Source organism: Motacilla alba, chromosome 2 (genome assembly GCF_015832195.1).
Source record: "Motacilla alba alba isolate MOTALB_02 chromosome 2, Motacilla_alba_V1.0_pri, whole genome shotgun sequence".
NCBI classification, from domain to species: domain Eukaryota; kingdom Metazoa; phylum Chordata; class Aves; order Passeriformes; family Motacillidae; genus Motacilla; species Motacilla alba.
Window position 1 is genome coordinate 74267660 of NC_052017.1, and position 19497 is coordinate 74287156.

The following is a 19497-nucleotide window of genomic DNA, read 5'->3' on the forward strand; positions in this document are numbered from 1 at the left end:
GAATTTACAGAAAGGAGGCCTGAGTAGAAGGACTTTCAGGTTCTGGTGGACAAAAAGCTTGACATGACCCAGCCATGTTCATTCCCAGCCCAGAAAGCCAAATGTGTCTTGGGCTGCATCCAAAGCAGCATGGCCAGCAGGGCCAGGGAGGGGATTCTGCTGCTCTGCTCTGCTCTCGTGAGACTCCACCTGAAGTGTTGCATCCAGCTCTGGGGTCTCCAGGACAGGAAGGACATGGACCTTTTGGAGCAAGTCCAGAGGAGAGACACCCAGATGATCAAAGGACTGGAGGACCTCTCATTCAAGGAAAGGCAGAGAGAACTGGGGTTGTTCAGCCTAAAGAAGAGATGGCAGTCTTCCAGTATCTGAAGGGGGCCTACGAGAGCTGAGGAGGAGCTCTTTACAAGCAAGTAGTGGGAGGCCAAGGGGGAAGGGTTTCAAACAGATAGAGAGTAGGTGTAGATTAGATGTTGGTAACAAATTCTTTACAGTGAGGGTGGTGAAGAACTGGAACAGGTTGACCAGAGAAGCTGTGGATGCCCCATTCCTGGAAGTGTTCAAGGTCAGATTGGATGGGGCTCTGAGCAATTTGGTCTTGTTAAAGATATCCCTGACCACAGCAGGGGGGTTGGAATTAGTTGATCTTTGAGATCCCTTCCAACCCAAGCCATGCTATAATAAGCCAAACTTAGCTGAAGCTAGAACTGATGAGAATAGTCTAAGAATGAAGAAATGAGGAGACATCTGCATCTGCAGTAATTCAAAGGGCTATTTTCTGTCAATTTAATATTCTTGTAACATACAGTACATATGATCTGAATAACCAAACTAGATTTTCTGCCTTCTCTCTCAGTTCCTATTTTGCCTATTTTAAACAGCATAAAAAATCATTTATCTTATGGATAGTTCTGAAATTACGTGGAACTTTACAGAGAGGCTAATGCTTTTGTAGCTCACTTCATTCACACTTTGTTATCCAAATTTTATCAAGGCAAGATAATTCTAAACTAAGATCTGACTCACCATTTGATGAAGTGGTTAAAAACATATTGAACTTTTAAAAGTAGCTATTGCTCAAGAAAACATTAAGATTGATTGAAGACTACTATTCCTTTAAAATACAATCATTACACATGAAAGTCAGCCTTTTTTATCTACAACATATGCAATTTATACTCCAAAAGGAAATTAGTCAAGACACTAAAATGTACATGGAAAAAGCCATCTGCACAGATAAGGATTTTTTCATTTCAGTGATCACAAAAATGACAGCCCCTGAAGTGTCTATGCGTACATCAAGAATTATCACAGACTTGTTCAATCATGCTCTGCAATGCTGAACAATATAGTTGCTTTTATACGAACCAGTAAGATCTATGGCTTGTGTTTAGTACTCATTTTAAAAGGTACTAAACCAGAGCCAATCATTGTACATAAGATGAAGCGATAGTTTAGGAAGAAAATGTGACAAAATGGTAACAAAAAAGGGCCTTTGTTAATGGCAAGGTGATAAGAAAAATACTTCAACAATAAGGAAGATATCAATTTGTCAAAACTAAATTATAAGAGCTGTTGAACTGGAACCTAATACATGGCTAATAGTAAATGTGACAGGGAAAATAGTGTCTTCTATTAAACTGTTAGAGATATGTCAGAAATTTCATTGCTTATTCAACATTATTGGATGAGAAGAGATAAACAAAATAAATTTCAGAATTTTCTAAGGTTTCCTTAGATTGTTTGCTTATCCCTGCTTCAGTGTGTTACACCAACTCAGCACAATCTCAGTAAAATTTTGACCAATGGGACTATTTCACCCAGCCTTGACAAAGCAATAAAGACCACAAATGAGAATCTAATTCCCAAAGGCTTTGTAGAGACAGAGCAAATCTCTACAGTTGGAAATGCAAGAAGAATGCAGCTATCACACATTTTTTGTCAACAGACATTGGCCAGAAGGACATGCTGATCTACAGTGGCAAAGCCATTCTTGTCCTCTGTCTGATGGTAGATGTTACAAGTTTGAGGAACAGCTAGGGTTAAATGAAGAGAAACAAGGGAAGAAACCCTAGAGTATATAGAGCCCATACTCATAGCAAACAGGGTGTTATTAGTTGAACTGTCTTTAAAGGATGTCTGCTAGGATGTGAATAAACTACAACTGACCTTGACGAAAAATGGTTTTGGGAAGAAAAAATGCTTTTGGGGGAGCAAAAGACATGGCATCAAAGTGTAAGACATATGTGAGATTCATATATCCTGAAGTACCAGGATATATCAGATATAAAAAATACCATATTTACCATTTCCAACAATGGAGGAGGAAAAACGCATAACACATTAAGGGGGCAAAACTAGCAAAATTTCAGAAATCCTTTAATATTGTCATTTCATTTGCATTAGTCTCTCACTGTAATTATTCACTTCTATCTTCTGAAACAAGAGGTTCAATTTGAAAATGATGCCTTAGACAAAAAGACATCGTTAAAAAAATGAGGGGGAAATAACATTCACACTAGCAAAAAACAAATTGTGAGTAGAGGAAAACCATTTACAGAGGAAAATATTACACAATTAACCTACATGAAAACATGCTTTTAAATAAAATTGACAGTGGAAAAGCTATCATCCTCTGCGTTACAACTATGAAACAGAGATCACTAACTATGCTGAAATGAAATACAAGACCTTTAAATCAATAAAAAATACACCATCCTAATTTTTTAGACATTTTCTTCCAAATTATTATTTTCAGTTCAGCAAGAGAGGAGCTGATTTGGGAGAAGGCAATTTTTTCACACAAGCCAAAATTCATTCCTGAGTGGACCTTGCCAAAAAATTATCAGCTGAGATAATCGGTAGGTACTTACCCACTTTCTACTGTCAGTTCTACCAATGCCAAGTCTGTTGGTAATTTAAATATTTCCTAGCATAGGAACCAATCCACTCGTTCCAAACACACCAACATCTCTTAGTTTTATCACAGAAGTCTTAATTGCATTCGATTACATTCAGTTGTCTGAACAGTCTCACATTTCAATGGTATATACAAAAATAATTGAAAGAATATTGTTCTGCCTTGAAAATTCACTCATGTTACTAACACATGCAGACAGTCCTTTGAAGGAACCTCATTTCATCTCATTTCCCAATAATTTTGAAAGAATTATATATATATATATAGAGAGAGAGAGGGAAGTTTGGGATATTTTTCAGTAGGTAGAAGCAACCATTAAGAATCTATCATTATTAACTGGATTTTTGCTATTAAGAAGATCTTTTTCTCTGATGGTGACTAATTCCTACTAGAGAGAGAAGCAAAGAGAGGCTCAGCCTCATTCCAGACCCTATTGCCAAGCACAGCCTTTGAAATGTTACCATAGTCCTTGAGACCTGGAGGTATAACTTTCTCTTCAGATCCCTGCTTAAGACTTTCTTCTGCTCACACAGAGGTTTACCTACTTGTGTGTCAAGGAACCCAGCCTTGACAAAGCTCTGACAAAAAACTGTATGACCTTAGCTCAGGTTTCATTAAAATTTTAAATAGTGAGGAAGAAATGTCAAAATGTTTGGAGACAAATAAGTTAAAACTCCAGACAGAGGCTAAAATGACTGAGTTGGGATCATTAGTAGCTAAAAGATGCAAGAGGAAAAGCAAAACCAGGGTATGGTATAAAATAATGTAAATAAATGGGGAGGCTAGCTGGGAAACATCTGGTCAAGTCATTGCCATCACACCTAGTGGCAAACAGCAACTCATGTTGGAATGTTGAGGATTCTGGAGGCAGACCTTCCAATCCAGTCAAATGCATGCAAAAAACCTCTTTAGATAACCTACTGCTGATGGTGAACATAGAAATGCTTAACAAACAGCTCATTAGCCAGGGCCAGGAGCAACGGTGGGCAAAGCCAACCCTCCATAAAAAGTCCTTCTAAGCTCTGCTCACACAAGTGATGCAGATACCCAGACAGACCTCGTTAGGTGGCACCATGGTACCAGCTGTGGGGTGTGCCTTGTTCTTGTGCCATTACCTCAGAGCAGCAGTAAGCACCCCCATGGGAGTAATGCCCAGGCAGAGGAACTTCTTTGATTAGAGCCCCAGGAGGAGGTGAGTAGTTTGAGGGGTTCAAGAGACAGACTACTGGAGTCACACTACCTTCCCTGGCACAAGCCCAGCAGGGACACAGGAGGTATGATACGGAGAATTTCCTATTCTCTCTCCCTAGCTGGACATGGTGGCTTAAGGAATAGGGGGGAACAGCAATAAACTCCTGCCCTGTGCAGAAGACATATCTCCTCTCTGTCCCCACCTCCCCAAATGCCCTTGCATAGTAAGTATGAGGCTCTGCAAGTGGACTTGAATGATGATGAAGATGATAGTCCATTTGAGTTGGAGTAGTTGCCATGGTTACATTGGCCTATACCCTGTTTCAAAATCAATTCCATAAGGAAAAAAAGACAATTCATTGTCATAGGAGACTTTCCTGAGGGGCACAGAAGGCCCAAAGACCTGACTGGATCCACTTCTCAGAGAAGTCTGCTGCCTCCCGGGGACATGGGTTAAAAAACAGATGAAAAGATTTTCTACTATAGCACAGCCCTCACATTATTCTCCATTATTGTTTTTTTTCATGCAGGAAGTGATAAGTTGCGATAGTAAGTCCAAGGGCAATCAGGAAAGGCTTCAGGACCTAGGCATGATGGGTTAAGGAATCAGGAACAACATGTTCTCCTCTATCCTTCCAGTTGCAGGGAATGATGAGGGAAAAAACAGCAAATCAATACCTTGCTGGTGTCACTGGCAGAATTTTGGGATTTTTAATGATAGCACAGTCTATATAACAGCAGGCCCATGGGCAATAGATGGGGTTCACAACTTTCGAAGAAGGAAAAGGATCTTCACACAAGGGTTAGCAGTGCTCACTGAAAGAGCATTAAACTAGTTTTGAAGGGTAAAAGGGATAAAACCAGGCTTACTAAAGAAAATATATTCTCTTAGTCATAAGGTTTAGTTTTAAGTAGTCCTGCAAGGAGCAGGGAGTTGGACTTGATCCTTATGAGTCCCTCCCAACTTGGGATATTCTATGATTCTATCTGAAGATGTATGAACACAGTGGCCTAAAAGAGGGGTGGCAGCACTCTGTGCTTGAAACAGCATGCAGTCCAACCTGTTACATCAGTGGGAGAAATGCTGAAGTGTTCAGTATATTTGTAATCAAGTTTGAATAAATGAACAAAGTATTAGGAAAAAAAAGAAAGTTTCCATTGCTGTAAGAGAGTGAACAAGACAAATCTAACCAGGGTAAATATCAGCATGGGAACATTGGAACAGTGCACAAAGAGGCAAACAGAGAAATTGCCGAGAAATTGCCAAGAATTTGTTTGTGTTATCTCCATCCCTCTCAACTCTCTTTTCCCAATCAACACCCACACACCTTTGCTCCCTCAGTTCTCATTTCCACTCTCTCTTAAAAAAACAATAGTGAGGAGTATAAACCCCACTAAAGTTTCAGACTTGGGCATATCAAAACAGTGTATGTACATAGATGTGTATGAGATATTTGTGCCAGTATGACACATGCTAGTTTCCATAAACAAAAAAACCCAAAAAAACCCCAAAAAACCCCCCAAAAAATTGAAGAAACTTAATATGGCATGTAAATTTAGTCATTCAATGCTTACATTAGTAAGAATATGCCAAGACAAGAACCACAATAAAATTCTACTACTAGCCAGGTATCTGCATTAAGCAGCAAAACAGAAGATGCCCTGACTCTTATTCTCTAAAACATATAGATAAAAATCACTATATGTATGACTCTATATATATGTTTAAAAAGTCCTTGCATACTTTAAAATTTTTTATTCCTAAATTAATGAGTTAATCATCATAAAACCACTACCTATTGTTCAACTAATTTCACACGCCTACTAAGTCTTCTAAACAGACATTCCCAAGAGATTCTAATTTGAATTTTTGATAAGGCTCTGAAGCTGAAATCTTCTCTCCAGCTCACACAGCTCTCAATTCTCTGAGCATGAGAAAAACACATTGCAAAGAAAATGTTCTATCCAAATTTTATGCTATCTCATTTCTTAATGTGTAAAAGAGCAGGTCTCAAAGAAATCCAAGTAACTTTCAAGGAAGAGCCTCATGATGGGATGTTGAATGTAATGCATACTATGGAGCTAAGAATTGATAGTCTAGTACATGTTTTAAGAGACAAATAACAGAAATTATTAGTCTATGTACAATACAACTAGTTCAAATTACTACAAGATAGCCTCAATGATACAATTAATTTTTTTTTCTTCAGAAAAAACAACTGTGTCTCTACCTCTCTGTTTTGGTGTTTTTCTCATCCTTCAGGGCTCCTCTGCCTCCTAAATTGAAGCATTCCTGTCCCAAGCAACAAAAGTAGAGGTAGTTGTGAAAAGGCATCACTTTCCTTAGGTCTCTCCCAGTAGAGATACTGTGTTTACCGTCTATGAAAGGGATTTCCTCCTCCTCAGCCCTAAGCCTGTGTAGGTTTATTTTCATACCTTTCCTCAGAAACTCTTTGCAGCCCTCTCCAGGTACCCTGGGCAGCATGCTTGCTGGTCCAGTCTCTGGGAAAACCCAGGCTGAGTTAATCATGCAGCAATGACCACCACTGTCACAGCATCAGCACAACTGGTATTGCACATTTATTGTCTATGCTCACCACAAAGACATAAAAGTCACCCCCCAACAGCCAGGACAGGCAATTCCACCCTTACAGGGCCCAGGTCCCACAAGCCCCAGACTGTGCCTGCCAGGGTTCTGGGGAATTAGTCAGATTATGCTAGTGATGGCCAAAAATTTAACATTGGCTCTGCTCTGTGTGCAGATCCCATGCTTCCATTTTGTTCTTCAGAAGCATTACAGATTTCCTGCAATCTCAGTGGTGTCATAACTTGATAACACTGTCTGCAGCTATTTGCTGTATGGCATGACTGCCAGCACATTTTCAAAATGTGCTTTAAGGCTTGTTTCTTACTAAACATTTTCACCAAAACGAAATTCCTGGACTTATCACATTTACAGAAGCCTTGTGGAAGGAAAGAAGAAATGTTTTTCCCTTTGAGGGAGACAGAACAGAAGTCAATTTTTAGGAGTGTAGCTTCTATATTAGGCACAAAATATCCTAAAATAGGTCAAGAGCACTGTTCCTGTGTAATTTTTAACATTTTCAATACCTTCAAGAGATATTTAAGAAGTATTTATTTTTATAGTTGAACATTCTGACACAAAATGGATTTATATAGTGTTACTACTATTTTCAAGTGTTTTAAGAGACTATTTTAGTATTGGAAGGCATTGAAAAAAAAACTCCAAGTGTCACTGAATATAGTTTTTGATAAGTTTAGGGACTCAAAGCTGCTTTTTGGTGCCAGCATCAGGTACAAAATATATTGCTAGGAGTTTAAACTAATGTTCTCTGACCTTACAGTAAATGCAATACTCTTTTATCTCCGGGTAGCTTGTTGAAAGTTCATCTATGACTTCAGTACCTCTAACAAGCTCTCTGAACAACCATCACCACAAACCAACTTTGAAACTAGTTTTCAACAAATCTGAAATAACAATTTAATAGATATCCCGACAAATAAACAAACAACCAGCCCACAGTAAGCTACATAGAAACTCTTAGTACTAGGGAGGTGATAACTGAAGAATTTTAGGGGTTTCAAAGATGCTTTGTTTACAAACATATTTGCAATGGGTTTTATAAAAGGAGTCTGGCAGGCTACAGTAAATATTTTATAAAACAGGTCTCATAACACTGAATCTTTAATAAAAGGTGCTTGACAGACACGGACCACAATGCTTTAATTACTTTTCAGTGTAGTCCATGGCAAGGTGCCGGCAGTGCTGGGGCTGTGCCGGGGCTGCCCGGGCCGGCCCCAGGCGGTGCCAGCGGCTGCAGCGGCCCCAGCGCAGGGCACGGCTGAGCCCCTCAGCCCCGGGGAAAGCCTGGGCAAGGGAGGGCGAAACGCTGCCCGGCAGCCAGGGCTGAGCCAGGGGAAGCGAGCGAGAAACAGCCCTGCGAGCCCCGAGGGGACAGCGGGAGCAGGGCCGGGGGCAGCAGAGACCCGGCAGGGATGGCCCTGCGGCCTGGCAGAGAGCCCGGCGGGGCTGCGCTTTCCCTGCGGTTCGTGGGAAGGCCCCCGGCTGGAGCAGGGAAATGTGAGAAGGAAGAAATAGCAGAGAGGAGCTGCCGTCGACTGACCGCAGCCTCCAACTTCCCACCCCCCTGCGCTGCTCACTGGAGGGGAGGAGGTAGAGGAGCCAGAAGTGTACGAGTCACGTAGAATTTGGGAAGACAGAAGTACAGTGGGCTAAGGTGGGTTTGTTTGTTTGTTTGTTTGTTTGTTTTTGTCTTTGTTTCATACGATCCAGCTGTATTTTAATGGAAAATACATTAATTTCTTCCCCCCCCCCCAGATTGAGTCTGTTTTATCAGTGATCGTAAGTGGTGAGTTTCCTGTCTTTGTCTTGGTATGTCACCTTTTCAATCCTCTGGTAGAGGAGGGGAACTGATAGGGGTGTTGGCTGGGATCTTGCAGATGGCCAAGTTCAACCCACCACATCAACAAAGTGACTACAAGGCAGCAGTGTTTTTGCACAGTGAACAGTGCATTGCAGTCCATTCTCATAGTCTGGGCTGCCACAATCACACAGAAATTGTATAAAGCTTAGTAAATATGAACTATAATCTTTTTCCCTCTCTGATCTCATGAAAAATTTTAGCATTTGTAATACTTCAAAGCTGATGTATAACATCTCTAATTCAGGTACTGTATAAGGCAATGGCTTAAGGGCTGTAAGACCGGAAACTTTCAAGTGTTCTCAGCATTAGCAAGCAATTTCCAGGCGGCTATTTCTAGGGAATTTAACAACCATAAGAGGAATGACTTTGGTCTTAATGAATCATTTATTCAAGTAAAACCAGACAGCAACAACACAACCTGAAGAAAGAGTAGGGTAAGTGGTGTCCAAGCAAAGGGAATGAAAATCCTTTATCATCTGTGACACTATAAGACTTAGAAAACTATCAGAGAAGTAGTTTTCCTTTCTTCTTGAAAAAAGAATACTAGAAGGAAAGCTATGCAACAGTAAATGAATATCTAAAGATAGAGCAGGGGAAGAAAAGTGCAGGGTGAAAACTACCCTATATGATGTGTATACATTTACACATAGAATAATTGAAACACATCTGTTAAAGATAACTTACCTACTTGCTTAATAACAAAAAACCTGGAAACCTGGATACTTTCTAGCCTTTTAATGATCTTGCAATTTTTAAAAGATCAACACTGAGCTTCATAAGATGCACCTTTCCAAAGGAATTTAAAATTTTCTGTCAGTGAATTGAGTTACTTGGCTAACATAATATGTAGGTTGACTTGAGTTTTAAACACAGCTTGGCAATATTCAAAATTCTATAATGGACTATAATGCTTTTTGATTAACTTTTTCTGTGGACAATACAGTAATCACAATTTTACTCACTGGCTAAGCAATAATTTTATGCTATTAGTTATGTTAGTTCCATTCTTAAGAAGGAGGGAAATACATGTGTCTGTTTACTCATAGCCCTTTCCACTTTATATGCCTTGTGGTTTCTACCTTAAAAAAATTCCATGTGCCAGATTAAGAGAAAAAAAAGTCAATTATATAAATCAGATTTGTAGCCATTCATTTAATAAGACACTGAATGTGATGAAGGAAATCGATACTTTTTTCCTCAAAAAAAAAAAAAAAGAAAGAAAACAAATAAAACCAAAAAGCATTGCCCCTCAATAAAAACCTCAAAAACCAAACAACCAAAAACCAAACCAAAACTAAGCAAGCAGTAGAATCACAACCCCCCCAAAAAAGCCCTGCAACAATAAAAAACTGTAGAATGGAGTGTTGGATAGCTTACAATGTCACTAGGAAACAGAGTCTGTTATAATTTTCTACATGTATTTTGTTTCAAAATACAATTGCCCTATCACTGGTGCCAAAGGGAAGATTTCAAAAAAGAACATAAATCAGCTATATTTGAAGTAGAAAGGCTTGAAAAGAAATATCACAAAGATCATTGCCTGTGACTTAGGATAATTTTAGAGTATTTATAAACAATTGGAATAGTAAATGAAAAGAGGTTTTGAAGGCTGCTGATGGGAATTCATCAGAATGAATTCTTCAGTTATATAATCCACATCTATTCCTCCTGATTTGAAAAGACTGCAAGGAAGGGACTTAAGAAGGACTGCATCTTCAAAAGAGGAAGAAGATGCTGAAGGCAGCAAGTATGGAACTCTGTGAGGCGCTTTCAAGTTTTAGTGTCTCCCATGCATGGGAGATAATTTAGCAAAGAACATATAGCGTATTGCTCATAAAAAAAATGTTTCACAAACAGAAACAAATCCAAATATTCCAAGCCTATAAACAGCCTCTAATTTTGTAATGGGCTATTTCTAATTTTGTAATGGGTATAAAGAAAAGTAGTGATTAAAAATGCATGTTTGAGCTGCTGAGACATACTTCAGCAGTGATATTTGGACTAATCTCCAGGGGAAGAATGCTGGTATTTGCTTCTGATCTTGAACAAGTCAAGTCATCATTTTTCCATTTTAATTAATCACTTGCATGTATTTGATTTTCTGTCTTGAAAATTATGTTTGGATTAATTGCTACAAAGCACTAAAAGTATTTGCATTAAGATTCAAGAGAAAATTATGAAAGATGATATTAGATATCAAAATACTTACAGAATCAAATTTTAATCTCTTTAGGCCTCTGAAAAATATAACAAGTTATATCTGAATCTTTGCTACTTCAAAATGCAAGCATATTATAATTAAAGAAATGTACCAACAAGTCTGAGAAACTAAGGTCTAGATTAGGTTTTTGAATAGAACTAAACAGACTATTCCTATTTTGCTTAATCTTACTGGTGTAAGTGAAGACTTCTTACAACTCTAATCTTCACCTTCTTCTATCACTTCTTCTCCCTGCTAGAAAGTTAAGATTAAAGGAAGGATATTTTTTACCTCTATGAATGTTTAGATTTTTTTTCCAGAAAAACAAAATTTAAAAAATAAGTCTGTTACAAAGTAAAAAAAATTATTTATTTCTTTATTTATTTCCCCTCAGTAATTACACTTGCACAAGTTGCATTCTTGTCATCTCTAGTTTTTCCCTTTGAATAGAAAAACACAAAGATATTATTCGTAGTGGATATTTTTTAAATATCTTTTGATTCTGCACTTGAGAACTAATGACTTGCTGTCCTCTGACATCTGCTGAGGCCTGGTGTTGTGAATGTCTCTGCTGAAGTGCCTCCTTTAAGTTCTTCAGACCTGTCCAGTGCTGAAGGAGAAACAGAATCTTCATCTTCCCAGCAGCAGGGAAGCCCTGCAACACACAAAGCTTACTGTTTATTCATTGACTGCCGTCCCTATCCCTGCGATTGCACCAAACAGCCTTTGTGCAGAGTATTCAAATTCAGGATGCTAGCAGATATTTACCTCACATTGATGGTGCTATGCTGAAGCAATGAAAATCAGACTCCTAACATAGAAGAGCTCCACCAAGACTACTAGCTCAGAACAATGTAGATATTTTTTCCCTCCACATACTCTATGTAATTTACTCCTGACATTAAAGAATTATTTAGAGGACAGGTCCTTATTTTTCAGCTACACTACAAACCCAAAGTAAAGGTACTACAAACCCAAAGTAAAGGCCTTTGTCAGGCAGCTGAACACTCCTAAAGGATACAGTTATTTTAATACCCGATTTAGGCACTGAATTGACATCAGTACTGCCATACAGCGAAAAAACCCTAAAAAGAAAGTAGAAAAACAGTCCCAAATTTTACAACAGAAAAAGGTTAAAAAGTCAGATAATTTGATTAATAAATTCAAGGTAAAATGAGAGCCACCCAAATGCTGCCTGTAACTTTGGCAGACCAGTTTACTCTGTTGTCAGGTGCTTTAAGATGGAAGTCTTAAAGGTACAGAAGCAGGCCATCCCCATGGCTGAGCTTCCAGCACTGGCTAGGTCTCAGTGAGAAAAATAGTGTATCACTTCTGGAAGAAGGGGCAGGCAAGTCAGTCAGACTTCAAGCATATTGTGAGGTCATGTGGGGAGGAAAGTAGAAGAGCCAAAGACCAGCTGGAATTTAATCTGGCCAGTGCTGTAAAAGGCAAAAAGAATTTTTTATACAAATACATCAGCAACAGAGTGAAGGAAAATCTCCATTCTTTGTTATGTGGAGTGAAATCCTTTTGATTTGGATTGAAATCCACATCCTTTAGATGTGGTGTGAAATATAATTACAAAGGATGAGGGAAAGGCTGAGGTAGTTATTGCCTTCTTTGTCTCAGTCTTTAATAGCCAGAACAATTGTCTTTAAGATAGCCAGTCTCCTTATCTGGGAGCAGCATGAAACCCCCATCATCCAGGAGGGAATGGCCAGAAACCTGCTAAGCAACTTAAACCCGCACAAGTCCATGAAGCTGGATGGATTCGCCTGAGAGTACTCAGGGAACTGGCAGAGTCCTAGTTGTCAGGAGGTTAGCAAATGTGATGTCCATCTAGAGGGTCAGAAGTACAATGTGGGGAACTACAGACCTGCAGTCTGATCTCAGTGCTAGGGGAGGTCATGGAACAGATCACCTTGAGTGCCATCATGCAGCATGTACAGGACAATCTGGTGTTCAGGCGCAGCCAGCATGGGTTTAGGAAGGGAAGGTCCTGCTTGACCAAGCTAATTCTCTTCTATGACAAGGTGACCTGCCTAGTGGATGAAGGAAGGGCTGTGGCTGTTGTGAACCTGGACTAAAGTCCTGAATACTGTTTCACAAAGCATTCTTCTGGAGAAACTGATTTCCCATGGTGTGACTTGACTGAGTGAAAAAAAGGCTGGATGGCCAAACCCAGGGAGTGGTGGTGAATGAAATTACATTCAGCTGGCAGCTGGTGGGGTTCCCCAATGCTCACTACTGGGGCCAGTCCTGTTTAACATCTTTGATGGTCTGGATGGGGGATATAAAGCGCACTTCAGTCAGTTTGCATAGGACATCAAGTTAGGTGAGAGTACCCTCTGCTGGAGGGTAGGAAGGCTCTGCAGAGGGATCAGGACACTGGATTTAAGGCTCAAGTCAAGTTGTATAAGATTGAACAAATTTTTCCTTGACATTCTATTCCCTTTACCAAGGTCATGAATTAAAACAGATGGAAAATATAAGTCCATTCATTCACTACTGGAGTAAGAGTTCCCATACTCTGCATCAGCAAATGCATACTCCATCTGACATGATGTATGATGTTGAGTACAGGGATTGCATCCTGACACAATTCATTTACTCAGAGGTTTGATACCCATGCAGACAGACCTTGACTTGAGTGTTCACCCTTCACAGTGATCTGTGCTGGGAGAACTCAGCAGCCTGGAAAAAAATCCCAGACCTTCTGATTATACTGAAGTCATCCAGCCGATAGCCAAGAAATTACCTTCGGTAAATGTGGCCTTAGACTTAAAGCTTCTCAGTTTCAAAAAAACATGAAAAAGGATAAGTAACTATCTCTATAAAAAAATTGGAGTTCTGTGTCCCAGTAAAAGTGACTCAAGGCTCTCCATACTGAGCCAGGACTGTGTGATATGGTTTGTTGGATGCTGGTCCTGCTTCCCTGGTCAATCAGAAAAGAGATTAATTGCCATAACAGACCAAAATAGGCCTCCAAGCTGAGAAGAAAGTGGTGATACAGAGGTCGTGTTTTTATTGGCAGAGGAAAGGAAAAAAACCCCACTATGAACATCACATGCGTACTGGCAAGCACCTGTGGTATTTCTCCATGTTTCTCCTCAAGGTACTCTGAATGACCAGCATGAAAAAAACAGAGGGGCCCTGGCAGGTTGAACATAACAGCAACAAAGAAAGAAGGAAACCAAAACCCCCTGTATTATTACCTTGTCTTTTCTGTGTTAAATAGATAATTTGAACTATTGGACTGTTAAAACAAACCAGCTGACTAGCTATACATTATTGGCTCTACATTGGCTCTACCCTTTTGACCATAAGATGATTTTGAGTGAGATGGTTCTTGACAATGAAAGCTGCTGGGTGAGCATTGCTGTGACCAGTATACTTCCACAAAGGTCAAGACATGCAGAACGGTGAATATAGCAATTTTATAATACTGGCTTAATTAAGGTTGATATTGTAGATGTGCATTAGAATTCATCCTCATGTGAATAAATACTCCTCCAAGTACTCCAAAGTACCCTTTTATCTGCTTCCTTACCAAGGTCCTACCCCCCCCCAAACATTATTAGCCTCCTTTCATGCAGCCTCCATTGCCTTATTTGTCCTATATTGCCATATTTGAATTAGGATTTCTCATCACAGCCATCCTTTTAAAATAAATTTTTATTTTAAAATAAATAAATTTTAAAATAAATTTAAATTTTGAATGCTACAGTAATGAATTATCCATGTTAAAACTCAGGGGATCTGCAACCATATCTAACCTAAGAAATACACTTAGAGATGCTCTTTGAAACCAGTACATTAAAATGTTCCTATGCAGCTTACTGAGAAAACAGCAATTATTTTTGTATATAGAATAAGCTGTGATTGTAAATATTGATAAAAGCACAGTCAGGTAAGAGAAACTTCCTTTCTCTGATTGCTTAATTATCTATACATAATATCTCTTGGGCAAATAGTGCTAAGAAAATGTTCAAAATCTTATTTTTCCATGTGAGAAATAATTTAAAAAAGCATATTGTCAAGTTAATATATTGATGTTCTGTTTTTTAGAGTGTTATCACACCTATGCCTCCCAAAGTGTTAGAGTATTTCATGAAACGTTAAAAAATAAAAACTATTACTTTCTAGTGTTCCCTCAACCTACGGATGATTGAATAAGAGCATATTTTGCAACCTTTTAATTCACAGGCAGTTAATTTTTTTTTCACCTCAGTTGTTTATTGCAAACCCCTTCCCTCCCCTCTCTTCATCCCCTTAAATTTCAGATTCCATTTCAGAAAAGGCAGCATAGGAGACTTACGTGTGTAGCAAAATGTATCTACAATAGAAAATACCTTGTGATGAGGAAAGCACAGTAGTAAGAAAACTATGAGTGTGTTCTGCTGAATTTTAGATAACCCAAGGGACAAAGTTCTCAACACAGGCTTATCAAAGTTTTTTACTTTTGTATTATTGTTTTCTAAAGTGAATTGCAAGGAAAGATGAGAAAAAGGGAAAATTTGTGTACTGTGGCTATGATGCAAAAAGTACTCTTTGTTTGTCTATTTGTTTTAATCCATGACTTACACAATTTGACCTGCAAAATATAATGGTAAATTCTTTTGTTCAGCAGAAATTTAATCTCCAAGGATAACCATGAAGCAGAGTACATATATCAAAACAAACCACTAGGGTCACAGTAGACATATCTAGAATAGTAAAATTAAATTAGATTGGAATAATTTCATTAAGCTAAATTTCAGGAGAAAATTATTCTACTTCAGTAACATTTGTATTGTATTCCAATGGAAACAAATCTTATTCACACAATTTCAAAATGATGAAGTGCTACAAAATTTTAATATGTATTTGATTTTCAGTAGGTAAAACTCTGAAAAGCTCTGAAAAGGCTCTGCAAAATGAACTTTCCAGTTGCTATAAATTTATTAAAAAAATAGACGGGGACTTTAAAAAAATAAGAGGAAATTAATTATTTTAGTAATTTATTGATAAAATATTACTTGGCGTTATAGCTGATGTTTGGAGCATTCAAAAGATTGCAAATGTTCCATCTTTAAAAATGGAAGACTTTTATAAAATCAATTGGACAGAGAGATAAAAAACTGAAAAACTCTCTCATTCAGTTATTCAGTTGTTGTTTGATTTCATTTTAATAGTTCAAAAGTTAAATTACATACAGATTTGGTGTTTTTTCTTGTGTGTGTGTATGTCTGTGTGTGTGTGTGTGTAGCAAATTTGCAGTTCAGTTGAGAGCTGAATCTTCTGACCACATACTTAGGTCCCTTAATAACATGAGTTTATCAGTCAAAATACTTGGAGAAGGAGAGAGAGAGAATGGCAAAATAAAGCTGAAAATTTGGCTAAATTAAAAAAAATAATAAAACACATTAAAAAGAGGCTGTATCTGAAATTTCACCTTTATTTCAGATATGAATGCAAATTGAATTAAGTGACTTCTTCAATCTGGGAATCACAGCCCTATTCTCTTCCTATAAATAGGAATATATATAAATATCTCTTCCTCTGCATCGTCTGACTGATTAGTCCCTTTCTTACAAAACAGAAAAGTTCCATGGGTAGCAACTGATTCATCCAGTTTCTATGGTTTTGAAAGCCTGAGGATCAAATATCATCGGGGTTTTACATGATTAGTAGTCTATCCATCCAAGGAACTGTCCATCCCTCAAGCTGTACAATGGAATACAAGATGCACAAAATCAAAAAGAAAAGAAAAGAAAAGAAAAGAAAAGAAAAGAAAAGAAAAGAAAAGAAAAGAAAAGAAAAGAAAAGAAAAGAAAAGAAAAGAAAAGAAAAGAAAAGAAAAGAAAAGAAAAGAAAAGAAAGAAAAAGGCATGGTAATATCGCGCTGTGTTGCACATTACTTATTTTGCCAATGCTGTATTTAATCTGATAGCACTGTCTGATAGTTCTTTCATGTAAACATGTTAACAGCCCACAATCTAGGGAGAAAGCAAGATCCTTTTCCCTTTCAAACCCTCTGCCATCTAAGACAACTATCTAGTGACGCTAATGCAGTGAGGAAGGAAGGAAGGAAGGAAGGGAGGAAGGGAGGAAGGGAGGAAGGGAGGGAGGGAGGGAGGGGGTAGGGAGGGAGGGAGGGAGGGAGGGAGGAAGGAAGGAAGGAAGGAAGGAAGGAAGGAAGGAAGGAAGGAAGGAAGGAAGGAAGGAAGGAAGGAAGGAAGGAAGGAAGGAAGGAAGGAAGGAAGGAAGGAAGGAAGGAAGGAAGGAAGGAAGGAAGGAAGGAAGGAAGGAAGGAAGGAAGGAAGGAAGGAAGGAAGGAAGGAAGGAAGGAAGGAAGGAAGGAAGGAAGGAAGGAAGAGTTCATGCAGTTTGTACACAAAAGAGCAAGTTTTTTATGAGGGCTACAAAAAAATTTCATTAAATGTAAGAAGAGTGTCGTTGTCGTTGGCTTTCCACTCACAAATAAAGTTGCTTTTGGAATTGATTTAGAAATTACTTGGAGAGCTAACATAGTGCTAGAAGATCATCTATATTTCCTGCAATAAGGCATTGCATTAATGATAATCACTCCTCATATGTCAGGGAACTTCAAAAAATCCTCTTCAATAACAATCCTCTTCAAACTCCAATGTATCCTTCTCAAAGACATGTCTTTAACCATTTATATTTAAGTTCACACTATGAAATACTTCTCACATATCTAGAACAAGAATAAATAATAATGAAAAAATAATTTGCACAGCTGGAAATAAAAGCTCATGACATGACTCAAAAATATGAGGAAAATCTGACCATATTCAGAACAGTGTTTTTGATTTTCTGTCAACTTTGAGCAACATCAGGGATCTCTGAAGTTTTGCTCTTTAGAGATAAGAGGTAAGGAAGATTAAGTGATTTATTTCTTTCATCCCCACATCAATTAATGACTATTTCTTAAAATACCAGAAGGTAAAACAAAATAAGCTGTTTCCTGAAAAATGTGCTACTATGATGGCATCACAGAATAAAGTGAGTCATAACATGAAAAGCCTCTACCTATCATCATATAGTAATGAAAAAGTTGAAACTGTGAATAATGTAGAATACATTTTTCCTGTAAAGAATCAGGATGGTAGCAATCAAATTGTTATTACACTCTAACCTTTGAATCCAAACTCAAATTAATTCACCATCAGAAGTATGTCAAGGTCTTCCTGCATTTCTTGTAAGTCACAGAGCAGAGAAGCTTTGTCTCAGTCAAAACTTCTTTTTTTTTTTTTTTTTTTTTTCTGAAAGAGCTGCATTTTGTTTTCACATTTTCCCAGCAAGTACATGATGATAACTTGGTATTTCATGTCAGGTTTCATCTGTATGTTGGCTCACAGATGATCCTGGCAGAATCTCACGTACTTTTTGTGAGAAAAGTGTTTTAAACAGTCCCTGTTCTTGCTTCTGTCTTTGAATTGTAGATTGGTTTTCCTGAAGATGTCTAGTGTTACATAGTGTTGTACTTAATGTTGTATGTAATCCTTCAACTAAATACATCCCTTAAAAAAATTGATATCCATAAAAGGTCATTGGGCCCTTACAGGAAAAAGTAATGCTTACCCAAACTCCAAAAAAAAATCATCTGTAGTATTGTGCCTTTATATTTTGTAATACTTTGTAATCACATGATTTTATATACCCTTATTGTTCCCAAACGTTTATCCCAGAGTGTGCCCCTTTCCTTTTGCCTATCTAGGTATTTCCTTTTGCTGAGATCATCCCCAAACCCCCCTCCCTAGTTTCCTTGTCAATCACTTGGTATTCCGTCCCCTATATCCAGAACTTTTGGACAAAGTCATCGGGTGATTTGCTAGGGGCCAAAGGTCAGCCCCGTAGCTACTGTCCTATACGTTATCTCAAATGTCCATTCCCCATGGCCTCATGCCTGGGGGATCTTTATTGGTCAAGCAATGTATATACCTTCCGTTCCCTCCCATCTTTAAATGTAGCCTCCGCATTTCTCTGGGGGCTCTGAGCTAGAGGCCCTGCCCTGAAGTGACCAGGGTCCCTCTGGGGCTCTGAATAAACCTTGGTTTGGCCTCCTGCTGAGAGTCGGCCTTTTATCTTCTACCACTGTCTCCAGAAGTCTCTGCTGTGAAGGCAAATAGCCTAACAGCCACCAGCACCACCGGGCACGAGAGAGTGTCCCCCCCGCTGTCGGTCTGCTTTGGGGGCTGCCCCCCTGCTCTGTGCCAGCCGGGGCCAGCCGGGGTTTGCTGAGAAGGCTCCCAGATAGAGACGGAGACAATCATTCTCAATTTGAAATAGAGAGTTTCTTTGCACAGATATTTTAGGCTCATTCTTGTCACTCCCGTATCACAGCCTTAAATCCTTAACAAGTTACTCTTGATGCAGAGCAGCAGAGCAGGCTTTCTGTTCCAATTCTAAGCCAAGGGAACCTAGAGTTTTATAGTTGTTTTCCAAACACTCTTTGTACTGGTTAGTAAGAGCACGAATTCTTTAACTCTTTTCAGCAGGTAAAGAAATAAAGAAATAAGATCAGGTAAAGAGTAAACCTAGTCAGTAGACAGAGGAAGGAAATGGCATCCTTCAAGTATGCATGCTGTTGCTCTTACTGAAGGACAGATTCCACCAAAAAAAAAAAAGATTAAGAATCTGAGGTGAAACACAAAAAAACATTAAAAGCACACAGATATGAGAAATGTATCCCCGAGCACCCTGTAACTCTTAAAACC